At 44.3% G+C, this 13,432-nt stretch overlaps 1 protein-coding gene across 5 annotated transcripts in view; it reads left to right on the forward strand.

Annotated features, from left to right (window-relative positions):
* LOC124412217 (teneurin-a) overlaps positions 1 to 13,432 on the forward strand; it is a 497,247-nt gene that overhangs the window by 196,615 nt on the left and 287,200 nt on the right. For all 5 annotated transcript variants that reach the window (XM_046891912.1, XM_046891915.1, XM_046891916.1 and 2 more), the window contains one exon: positions 5,683 to 5,741. The gene's annotated coding sequence lies outside the window, so the exon portion shown is untranslated. The remainder of the gene's footprint in view (positions 1 to 5,682; positions 5,742 to 13,432) is intronic.

The following is a 13,432-nucleotide window of genomic DNA, read 5'->3' on the forward strand; positions in this document are numbered from 1 at the left end:
AAATTAAAAATAAATAAATAAAAATATGAAAACAAAGCAAAGAACGCACCAATTAACGCTAATAATTCTTTTCACTAGTTTTGCCGTCAACTCCATTTTTTACGCAAAACGCGACGTTGCGATTATAACCTCACAGAGGATCGGCAATCGAATTACGACGTAAATTTTAACGAAGGAAGAATTTGACGCGCGCCTGGCACGGATCTTCGTCTCGCTCATCGTCAGACGCCGAGATCCGCGACGTCGAGACGGCGAGACGCGTCATCGCTTTGCGGTTTAGACGCCAGGCTTTCGCCGTATCAATCCAACAGGCTTTTGTTTAAATGAATTACGATGTAGCTATACGTACAGGCATCTTGTAAACGTACGAGACTAAGCTCCAGCATCCCAACAAACTTTCCACGTGCCTCAAGTAGTTATTGATTTATTTCGGCTAATTGTTTATGTCAGGTAATGTTGTACCTGAGATTTTTCAAGAGATTTCATTGATTGTTAGATTGGTTCATATTTAGGGTCGCGGAATTTAAAAATGAACGTGCTTTTGGACGATTTACGTAATTTACATACATAAAAATTTATTTTTACAATTTACTACGTTGTCATTACAGTTTTTCGTTGACATTAGGTGAAATACATACTATTGAATAGTCCAAAGGTGTGTAAAGTGTTAGAAAATATCTAAGGAATCGATTTCTATATGGTGTGGTGAGTTTTAGTTTTAGAATAATGTACAGCAGACGAAAGAATAGTCATTAATAAAAAAAAAAAGTTTCAAGTTTAAGCTCTTGTTAGCGTAAATAATTTAATTGTCCGTAAACGTTGTCAGTAAATATATTTATTATTGAGAGTCCCAGAGACAAACAATGCTTTTCAATTAGTCGCATAATTTTACGGAAAAATAAATGATAAAAAGTAAAAAAAAAAACAAAACATCGACATTTATTTTGGACAGAAGGATTGTCTCTGCAAACTTTCAGCAAACATTGTTGATGAAAAATATTTCAAGTAGCTGGAAAACAGTCGTAATCAAATAGCCAATTAGCATAAATTTTCTAACGTAACTGTATCGTAACGAAATACAATATATAATTTTGAGTCAACGTGAAATTCATTCCTGAAATACAACGAAGATAAAAAACAAAAAAATTTCCACTAAAATAACATCTAGCTATCCTGCAATTTTTCAATTTCACTCAAGTTTTTTATAGAAGTAGAAACGAACGTGAAACTACAGGAATACAGAGCAAGACTTAAAAAAACGTATATTTTTATCAGTATTTAAAAAAATTGTAATTCCGAAAATTCTACGTTTTGCCAAGGAGCGGATGTAATTTTTTTCGCTCACGAAGTGGCTCGCGACTCTTTTAGGGGTTGCGTGAGTATTTGCCATGCACCAATCTATAGATCAATAGATAAACCAAATTTTGCGCTACTTCGTTCAATCATGGAACGCCTGAAGTCGCAGAAATTCTTAATTCACCCTTTTCATAAGGTATTTACAATTGTAAGTAACCAGGTTATTCCATTTCTCGTTTACCCGTTTCATGCTCGGGATTTCCCAGCGACGACGCCGCGACGCCCCTTACCGACCGCTTAGCACCGCGACGCGTTTACACACACACACACACACACACACACACAGAAATGTACATGGGTTCGTAATACTGAAATTGAGTTTCGGCCGTCTAACCATTGTTCTGCAACGATAAGAGAAATATCTCGTTTAAATTACCTTGTTTGGCTCAGTCGAAACAGTAGTATTATTATTACAAAGTTTCGTCCCTGAAAAACTTTTCTTCCAGGGAGCAATTTAAACCCGACGAATGTAATCCGATCCAACGGCTCCGCTCCCGCAGATTCTAATTTACAATTAAAAGGCGGAGGGAAGGTAAAAGTACACGCCGTTATATCATATTCACTTTTTTATTATTTTTAAAAAATCATCAGGTACTTACTCTCCAAACTGCAGAAAAATAGGTTTGAAAAAATTGTCGTAAATTTCTTTAAACGTATACATATTTGCTCATACGAAATGGCACGGTTTACATAAAAGTGTGAAAAACGTTAAGAGAACCGCAAAATAAATAATTTTAAACAAAAAAAGTGGATGCAAACGAAAGCTCTGAAATTTAAAAGCCAAACGGAAAGAGATTCTTCTCACATAAGAACACCAGCAGGCCTCTATGACGCAACGATACCTATATCGCGAGGTGGCCTACCTACTTCCGAGGTGGAAGGAAGTCTTCCGTCCCTTACACGGTGTAGGTACTACCCTTCGGCCCTCGTCTCGCGTCCCGTCCCATCTGCATTCCAAGTCCCAACGAGCCGCAAAGGAATTCCAATTTTAAACAAAAGTTTCTCCTCACGCCGACAAAGTCTACGCGTCCGTATAAGCTACGTGTATCCGCCTGCCTCTTGCCAGTTCCTGGCGGCCACCCCCGCCTTTTCCTCCACCCTCCACCTTCCACCCTCTTCCCTCCATCCCGAAAATGTCGCGAATTCTCCCGGCGCGTTCATGCATACGTACGAACAAACCGCCGCCCACCCCTTCCTCCCCCCCGCCCCTGTTAACCTCGCGATAGTTGAACTTGGATTTCAGGGGTTGCGTCCCTTCCTTATACCTTCTTATATTAAACGTATACGCCGCGAAACGGTGCTAATTCCGTTTCAAATACGCCCGGTTGAGGAGGAGGGCGGGGGGGGGGGGGGGGAAGGAGATAAACGATTGTTGTGTATTGTTATTGACGCACATCGATAAACGAGCCGACAATTTTCCCTGCGTCTCAGAGGGAGGAAAACAGGGATGCTACGTATATATATATATACGTGTTGGTTCGACGTTTCACGCAAATACCGATCCCAAGTGCAACCCTTTGCAAACAGGTAGGAGAAGGGGGGGAGGGGGACGTCGAGACGCCCGGCTCGCCTCGCTTTCTGCAATATCGATAAAACAGTGATCCCCCATTCGTGCCTAGAACCCCGAGTCTAGGATTCGTTCAGCCGTGTTGGACACAGTTTGCGCAAACGGGATCGAATCTGTTTACTCGGAACTTACTTACGCTTGTTGGGAAAGCTTAAATATGCCGGCCACCTGCCTCTTCCGGACAGACGTGTTGTTCGAATTGCACGCGCGGAACCTCGTGCTTTTTTACATTTTTATACATTTCTAATTTTGCTATACTTTTACTGCTCGAGTTGTTGTCTAGCTGCCGGTTGAAATAACTGAATTAGAAGAACTAGACTGTGCAGATGATTTTGCTTCTTCTTCTGTAGACGCATATTTGCGGGGGTGGAATTCTGAACTGTAATATTACATACAAATCTCCGACCTGTTAATCGTTAATTAATCGTTTGTTTTTAAAGAAACACGTATCCCATCCCCCCCCCCCCCCCCAATCTCGTTTGCATTTGCAATGTATTTTCGGACCCGGAGTGTAAAGCACCTTCCGGTCGCAATTACTAGGGGTGGTGGCTGATCCGTGCGCATCCAGATGAGCGAACCGTGGGCAAAGCTCGTTTCGAGTACGTACCTGGATAGTGAGTGTAACGGAATTATGGAATCGGAGGGGGTGCGGAGATGAGATGAGAGGAGATGAGAGAGAGAGAGAAGAGGAGAGACTTGAAATTGGAGATCAAAGTAAGGTTTCGTGCATCGCGGAGAGGCGGTCGAGGGTGAATAGATACTGTATAGCGGATACCTCAGGGTGTGCCCGTTGTACCCGTTAACCCCCGTTGCACAGGCAAACGTACTCGCGGTTGTATGCGTACCTACGCGTATTACGCTTGTATGTACACACGTACACAGTTATTTTGAAATCTAGGACCGAAGCCCAGAGCAGTAATTATAACACCGGTAAACTTGGGGCTCAAACGCCTGGGATATCTTGCTTCGTGCCGTGCGTCCGTCTCGTCCTCTCTCTCTCTCTCTCTCTCTCTCTCTCTCTCTCTCTCTCTCTCTCTCTCTCTCTATCCCTCTCGCCGCCTGCTGTCTAATCCCCCAACTAACCAAATTACTACCAACTTCTCCGGCGACAACGCACTGCGCCTCTCTCTCTCTCTCTCTCTCTCTCTCTCTGCCTTTCCTTTCCACGCTCTCTGTGTATATACATCTCTTTTGGTATTTGTCACACATTTTTCGGGTGGCATTTTAAGAGGAAGAAAAAAAAACTAGAAGATGAACTACCCTATGTACATTGGTAATCTAATATAGTAAAATATCTTCGATTAATGTTTGTTGTTTATTTTCTTTTTCTTTTTTTACCTGGGAAATATCGAAGCCATTCAAACTGCCAATCAGACGGTGATCGGACAGTTACAAATGAAAAGTGCTCTGCTTCGTTGTTATAGAATCTATTTCGAAATGGAATGTAAATGGGAATGAAAAAATATACGTCTATATACGTGTACGGTATCCAATTTTTGACTTGGCCCTATTTGGCAACGTTTGAAAAGCAAACTCAAATATCTATATACATATAATATATATATAGATATATGTATTATATACTGATATGATAGATAGATAATAATCAAATATTGATTTCTGTCGGTGTGGACAGAACTGACGGACGTTGAAACTAAAATTTGTAAGCCTGAAGCTAAAAACGTTTTCCTTGTTGATTCACACGCCTGTTCCACCTGTCAATAATCCCTCGTTCCTTTACCAATTACTGCAGAGGCCAAATTTGACCAGCCGCGGAAATATATTTGAAGAATTCAAGATCCATTATTGATTTTATAACAGGTCGATGTATTTCGAGTCTTTTCTCCTGATATTCAAAACTGTATTAAGCGGATCGAGAAGAGAATATGTAAAGTAGAATCGAATATTTAACGGTCGTTTTGGAAATCTGCTATTTCGGAAATCGCTGCTGATTACAGAACATAAAGTTCTTGAATAATGGATCTTGAAAATATGTAAACACCAATTCTAGGGTCAATTATTAAAATTTGACTTTGTGGGTACTTCTCGCGTTCTGAATTGGACGAATATTTTACAAATCAAATTCGCGATTATTAACCGCAAAGCAGTTGAAAAAAAAAAAAAAAAAAAAAAGAAATGTTTGTATCGTTCGAAATGCAAGAAACTTTTCGAGTCTCTCAAGCTTTTTGGGGTGAAAAAAATCAGCGCACCTCCCGTGGTTTTTTATCTCTAAAATTGGCTCCTACCCTTGGTTATTTTCCCTGCGAATCCGGACGGGCTCTCGAGCCTTCGTGTTGGCCTTTGGCGATCCGCAGGCTGCGCGGGATGGCGAGGAGCAAAACCACATCTGTTGATTATCCGGTCCGTAAACACGGGTGCATTGTTATTGATTGGGGCAACAATCTGCCGGCGTTGCCGCCTCCGAACCGTATTGACGCGATATAGCTTCGCCTTGCATAATGAATGGCCAGCTAATGACCCTGCGGCGCTTGCGGAAACCGCAGCAAGAGGATGGCGGACCGGCCGAAGCACTTCCGGCATCAAACATGCACGGAGCTTCCGCTCGGCTAAGGCTTTTATAAACGCTCAGGCCGAACCTCGTGTCGTATATTAATTAATTTAAATACTACACGTGCGCGTCCCTGATGCTCAACGAAAACCGGACCCTCTCGTTAATGCTTTCCTCTCTCCTTCTCTTTCCTCCCTTATTCGACGAAAGCCGGTATTAAACTAACAACTTTGTCTCGTCTCTGTTTCAGTGCCACCAATTACGCGGACATCGACGAACGCCTTCTGACAACCGCCCTGACGCGTCACTGTGAGTATATTCATCATTCAAAACACGCCAAAGATACCAACATTTGAAAGATGCTGTCTCGAAGCGATTTTATGTTTCATTTTTTCAATTTTTTTGTGATATCATCTAACGACAGCTTGTCGCGTCCTGATATACCTAACAAAACCGTAATTCAATTCGTCTGTCCGAAAACACAATTCTAGGAATGACAAATCATAGTTCGATGAGAATCCCAACGCTGCTTACTTTTTCAATCAAAGAATATATAAAATATATATAGGATATATGAGACGAAGTTTAGAACCCGAGACTAAGGTTCGATTGCTCAGCTCCGATATAATTGGCGGAGTGAAGAAGAGCGAGCATAGGGGAGAGAGAAAGAGAGAGAGATAGAGGGAAGATTCTCCAACTGAATCTGGGAATTCCATCTCGGAGATGAAGAACGTAGGTGTGTGCGGGGGCGTATACACATGCATTGTGGATCCACGACGGTGATGATCTTCCCACAGGACGCGTCCTCGGACTCTTCGGTTGTGGGCAGCCTCGGCGGTCCTCGAGGTCGTTGAAACTTGGGCCGGAGCAGCGATTCGGCCAAAGGATATACACACACACACATATATATAGATATATATATATATATTTTTTTCTTCTTCTTCTTTCGTTTTCGCTCCCTCACCAGCCGGGCTTATATATAATATAACACACATCATTCTCCAAATCTTTCCCAATATAAGTCGCAACTTTTTATGGTGTAAGGGTGGGGTAATATATTGATGCTTGTTTATTATTAATCCGGGCAAAAGTTCCTGTCTCTCTCTCTCTCTGTCTCTCTCTCTCTCATTCTCCCTCTCTCTTTATATCGAACGGAATGAACTTGCGGAGAGCAAGAAGCGTGGGAGGGTGAAAAGAGCGCGACGCGACGTACGAAGAGGAGAGGACGAGGGTGATGAAGGAGAAAAAACGTTAACAAAAACGGAAGGACGAAGAGAGGAATAGAATTAAAAAAAAAATAAATAAAAAAAATGCAACAACTTTCTCCGCCAACTTTTCTTTCCAAACCCGCAGAGATGCAATAATGGTTCATAAGCTTCTTACGCATTTGGGATATTTTTTACCAGATGAAAACGACCCGGTGACATTGACCAGCCTGTCGAAGGACTTAGAGACAACTTACTCAGTTTCATCCCTTCTCCTACTTCAACTCTAAGAGGCTTTTCGACCTGCGTTTCGGTAGCTGGGGTCGTTTTCTCCGACGACAACTCGGTGCGTCAACGCCTTTCGAGCTCATTCGCAGATTCGTTGGGTACTATTCGTTTAGTCAAATTCTAAGCCTGACTTTTAACTCGCCTTAAACGCTCTGCCCTGTTTTGTCTTGACTCGATTCAAACATTCTCTCAGACTCGTCGTATAAGACCGCTAATCGACTTTGTGAACAAAGTGAAATTCCCACTTTCTTATTCTCCTTATACGATGCTGCTCCTCTCTGTTTATCGCTCTTTAGACTTTTCATCAGATCTTAAAAGCATCGCGCCAGCTCCGTTCTAGGGACGCGTTTCTATTACGACTAGAAAGCTCCTTTCGACACCCCCTCCCCCTCTGCTTGCATGGACTGCCGACGAAGATCCCGTTCCGTCGTTACGGTGATGCACACACCGGCGAAATCCACCTTTATCGACTCTTAATTCATCCCCCGAAGGAGACGCGGCAGCCCCTCGTGGTCACGTGCACTTCCCATTTCCACCCCTCGAATCCCTCGGGGTATTGCGAGGAAAAAGAGGCCTCGGGTGCCTCAAGAAATACCGTTTAATTGTATTCCAGGGAGCGATGCTTCAACTTGGGTGAAAATGAGCCCTGCAGCGGGACTCGAATTTTCATACCTACCTAACCAATGCTGATTTGAACAACGCGGAAAAAGAGATCGAGGCACGTGTCTCCGCTAAATGTCACGTTGCAAAATATAGTCTCGGGGTCGATGGAACTCCTCTTGGAGTCCTCCTCTTGGAAGAGGAGAGACCGGTCATCCTCGTTGCGCAATTCTACGAACCCCACGTGACGTAACGAGGTTGGTGACGTAATCCAGGGTGCAGTGACATCCGAGGAGAGTGTCGTCGACGGCACCTTGCGCTACGTTCGTTCCCTCGGTCCCCGAATCTCGACAAACAGAAAACCAATCGGACGACGTTACGCAGTCGTAACCGGATCTCTGATGACATCGGCCACACGGTTTCCGGCCCCTCGATTCATCCCGAACGGTCCGTCAGGACGAAACGTCGTTGGTACTGCACGTGTCTAACGAATGTCCTCCACCCCCACCCCCTCTTGGAGTTTGTGTCCCGTTGCAAGTTTCATCATCGCGACAACGACGACGACAACGACGTATCACGTTACCTTGCTTATTTCACTTGTTTGTTCGCGACGTTATAACGTCGGTGGTTCTGTTTGCGCAGGACACATCCTGGGAAACGTGGCGCGAGATTTTCCGCCCCTAACTGTTGTTGCGCCCTGTAACTTGATCGATTGATTCGAAATAGAATCTTCGCCCCGTGAAGACGATTCTCTGTCCGACCATTTCACATCCTCGAGACCATCCACGAGTCTGTGAATTTTTCACTACCAATCAAGAAGTTTCTATTGTTGGATAGCTGAGGTGGAGGCGTATCAGACGTCGGTTATAGATTAACCAATTGAAATAGTAATTCGTCTAGCTTCGGCTATGCCCACGAAATCCGGAATCGTTACTGAGTATGTGAATAATTTAGAAACCCGAGCCTCTCTTCCTCGGAAGTCAAGATCTAGGAGTCACCGATCACTGGGATGGGGTGACGTCTTTCGTTGAGTGAAGATCTGAAATACCACCATCGGGTGATTCAATTTATTTCAACGTACCTACACTACATGGGGGGAGCAATAATCGCTCGTTGAATCCAGAAGTCCTCGAGAAGAACGAGAAAAGAATACGATGGAATAACGGGATTCTGGGATTCAGGTAATCTCAGGGTTACTCGAGGCGATGAGACTGGAATAAAAGGTGTACATATACACGTATAAGTCAAACGCCGTGACGTAGCATCCGGTTTATATCCTCGTTAAGTTTCGCTGTAACGTTTACGCCGTACGCCTCGCCTGCGCCGTGCCGACTCGGTGTCACGATACTTCCTCTATTCCCCTATACTTGAAGCACGACGGATTTAACGGCCATTTGGCAAATGAAGACGAAACTGCCAGGCAGATCACCCGAGGCGAGAAGGCATCTCTTTCTCTCTCTTATGTAACAGAACGAGACTCGCTGACTCCTACAGGAGTTGAGAAACGAGGGTTTGGAGGGGGGAGGGGGGGGGGAGGAGGAGAAGCGCCCGGCACCCCTCGCGGCCAATAAAGATCCTCGGATATACACACTCACCCTGAAAACTTCGCTCTGTGATTATCTTTTTACCGTTTAATTTCCGAACAATTTTTTTCTGGCAAAAGATGTGAGCCCAGTAATTTTTTTTTTTTGTATTACTTTTCGAACGACGATGTTGTCTTTCGGGATATCAGCGCGCAGTTAGTCGGTGAAATGAGCGTTAACGCGTGGATGTCGGGGTGGCTTCGGAGGGGTGGTTTTAAGTATACCTACGTATATTTATGCACGGCTCGTACGTTCTCCATGAAGGGAATTTACATCCGTCCGTAAACATGTATGTATATATAATATACATATATACTCGTATTACTTATATACACGCATGCAGGAACCGAGTTGAGGGTTTTAATTTGGGTAGTACACGCAGGAATAGGGCTGTGCAGGATTTTAGCCGAGGGCTTACGAAGGAATGACGAATTAATGAGCCAGGCTAGGGAATACAGGAATTTTCACCAGCTTAATTCCGAGGCAAATTTCGAGTACAACCTCATACATCAACGCTCTGAAATGAGGATAAAGCTCTGATTAGCAAGGACTCGAACCGTGAAAACAGTTCGGAAGTAGTAAAAAAAAAAAAAAACAACCCCGTGTAATATACCTAACTGCATGCATAGTTTAAGCCGAGGGTATGTAAGTAATTTGATTTCACTTGCGCTATTCCGTAATCCCGTATCGGGGCTTGGGAAGCCTCGCCTCTGTACTCAATTAGGCGTCTCCGTTTTCACCAGGACTATTCGCTTTCGACGTAGGTGGCTTACTTCGAGTGCCCGCGGGAACGCCTCCGGGAGGGCAATAACAAACGCTGCTTCCGAGCAATGCGCACCGCACGACGTTACCGAATCGATGACTAATTCCTGGGGTAAATCGGGAGACAACAGGTCACCCCGAGCGATAATATACCCACCCCCACCCCCAACCCCCGTGTCTACGTCCATCCGTCAGCTGCTCCGTCGCGTCAGTCAGTCCACTCGATTTCAATTGAATTTCAACCCCCGAGCTTGCTGGCTATACAATATTAAATAGCTTCCTGGATTAAGATCCCGGCTCCTAGACAGCTCTAACCCTCTCCCGCCGTTCGCGATTCTTACCCTCCCCCTCCTTCTCTTCCGACACGCGGATACACCGCATTGACGTTTCTCGATTAACGTCGACGGATTGTTCGCTCCGTATTGATCTCAGATCTCGACCTAAGATTTCAGGCTATTTTTGACCGGTTTCCGAAGAGGGTTTCAACCCTTTCTCAAATCTGACGCGTCACGTGCCGGACAGCGAAGTCAGGTATTGTGAAATTGTCATGTAAAAATTGAGTTATAACTGCTCGTTTTTACAAGCTTTGAAAGAAAAGTTTGAGAGACGGTGGTTAAATGAATGCAAAATTTCTAGTGCAGCTTGGAAATTTTCAGAAGAAAGAATCTAACGGGTACACGCTTTTCAAGCGAGTTTCCACCTGCGCGCAGGTGTGCATGTGGCTTATACAGGGCAGAATAGCTTGCTTCTAGATAATAACGAAATCAGTGCTGCTCATGCATGCTGATCATCGAGCGAATCAATGGGGGCTAATATCACGCGTATGCAAATTGCAAAGGGGACGAGTCGCTGCTATATACGTACATACGTGTATATAACATACCTATATGTATACCTACCTACCTATGTATACAGGCAAGGAATACCTACCGAGGGCAATATTATCTCCGCGTCAGCGGATTCCCCGGACGCGGTAGATCGATAATGCAATTCCATCTGGTTACTTGCGAATTGAAAAACCGCGGAGAACAATTGCCACATCGATATTCTTACGAGATCCTCGAAGATTGAGAATATTGAGACGAAGCTTTGAAATTCACGGGGACAATTATTATCGGAAAGTTTTATTCACATTTCGCTTAAGTATTTCGCAGTATTGTTACAATCGGCAAAATTATTGTCGATAATTATATCTTCTAGCTTGACACAATGTCATCTTGTTTAAAAAAAAAAAAAAAAAATTCTCTATGTTAATTCCGAGTTACGAAAAGTGTCTGCAGTAATCGTTCGATCGGTTTTAAAATCATCTTTTTATACATCAACAATAAATATGACTCGAAATATAATCAGTTTCTGTTTCTGAGTGAGAGAGAGAGAGAGAGAGAGAAATACCATGACACATAGCCAATCAGTAGCTTGTTAACAACGTACACGCGGCATATCGGACTCGGGGAATTCGGATCACAATCGATGAAGGACACCAACACCACCTCTGTACTCTGTACGTGCTTGGGAATATCAGGTCAGCTCGTAGGCACGGGGAACGTCAACGAGGGAGGGTACCTCACGGGTGTAGCGAGTGAGGGCTGACTTATTACACCCCCGGAATTACCATATAAATTATCACGTGATAAACCCGCAGAGAGGACGCGAGTCAAGTCACCCACTCCGAGCCCCTGCAGCCTTTGTCGAGGTTTCGGCAGCCCCGACTAATCGGGTGAGCCATTTTATTCCCGCTTCCAGGTTGCTTCGCTCCAGGTGATTTTCTCGCCCAAGTATCAACGCTCTTCGTTCCAGTCAGACGATGCTGAAATGAAAGAGTTTTTTTCTCCCTCCTCTTCCCTCCATCCTCTACGCGCTCTTCTAAAAACAACGAAAACTCGATCACTCGCCTTTCCAATGGCGGCTTTCGAATATATTATTTACGGGCTCACAGGTTCGAGAAAAGGGGTTCGAAAGCAAACGCGAACCATTCACCCGTCCCGGAATTTTGCCCGCGAGGGTCGAGAGGGCGCGTGTTTAAACGAACCTCGACATTTCTCGAAGATCACTTTTGCCAGCCTTTACCCTTATAATGGAGGTTACAGTTTTCCTGTCCTAAAATAATTGGCACATATGGCTTTGAAGTAAATAGAAATGAACATACGCAGGGGCGTAATAGAGCAATATTATGCAACAAGGGAATAAAGTCGACTTTTCATACCTGTATTACGATAATCATATTTCCCGGAAATGATTTAAGAGGGAATAATGTGATGATTTCGTACCGATTTTAGGGTAAAAAAAAGTTAACATTACGGTTGAGTCGGGAATAAACTCATTTCGCAGAACTTCCTAGCTGGTCTGTTCGAGTATCTGGGTACAAAATCCTTGTAGGTGACTGACGACCGAAATTAGTGAGAAATCCAACGGATATTGTACGATATACCTAGGCGAGCGAGCGAGTTGAACACGCGAAACGCCGCCGGCGGTCGAAACTGACGGTTTATGGTTCTACTGCCAATCTGAAACTCGGGCAGTTAATAAGCTTCTAGACATTGCGGTTGCGTTTGAAGCTGGTTCAATGTTGGCTGGTGACTTTGCGCGAGTGGATTACCCGAGAGGCTATAATTTTTCGAGGTAATCACTCACGCCACTCATCGTGCAGACCGGATCAAAAACTAGGGGCCTCATTTTCTTTCTCTTCTCGATTCTGCTCTGCTTTTGCACCCTCTCCCTAAACATTCTGCGGACATTCCTACTGCGGATATCATCAATATTTAATAACACCCGCCCGGCGGCTTCTGAAGGGCGCAACGACGTTTCGCTGTTAACTCTGGAACGACTCTTCCCTTCTTTGCCCTCCCTCTCTCCCTCCCTCCCACCCTTCCATCCCCATCGCTTACTTCCTCCGTACCTTTTGCTGGTCACGGGGCTTCCATAAGGAAGACTATGAATATTCAAGAGCCTTTCTCGAGCCATATCTTTATACGAGACCTCTCTACCCCGCTTTCCCTCTCACCCTCTCTCTTTCTCTATGTTTCATGCATTCTGATGCCCTCCTTATACGTCGTCCTTACAGAGCCGCGCCACTCGCAGTAAGATGATACTACCGACAATTTTCTCAGTCTTAACTTAATTAGGAGCTATTTAAAAGCCCGTCTGACCTGCATCGCGGGGCGGAGAAAGACGCGCGAGATTTTCTTCTCTCGTTACCTTTCTCTTCTTATTCTTCGCTGCGTTTATTTCTGCTTTCATTCTTTCTTTCTTTCTTTCTTCCTGTTTTTCTCGTTTTACCCTCTCACGGAATCGAGACAATAGCCATATCCTCTCGAATTTTATACGCTGTCGTGGTTTCTTCTTCCCCCCTTACTACGCCACTGCAGCTATGCTACTTATTTCCTTCCGTACACTTAACCGGCTGTCGGGGTAATTTACAAAGAATTTACTTCATCCTCTTTGCTTTATACGAAAACTTTCCAAGGGTAATACACACCATTCTGTTGGTCTGTATAGTTTAATTTACTCTCTGAAAATAATACACAGGCTTATACCACGTACACGTGGCGAAGAGCGAATGCGT

This window comes from Diprion similis, chromosome 11 (assembly GCF_021155765.1).
Source record: "Diprion similis isolate iyDipSimi1 chromosome 11, iyDipSimi1.1, whole genome shotgun sequence".
Lineage (NCBI taxonomy): Eukaryota > Metazoa > Arthropoda > Insecta > Hymenoptera > Diprionidae > Diprion > Diprion similis.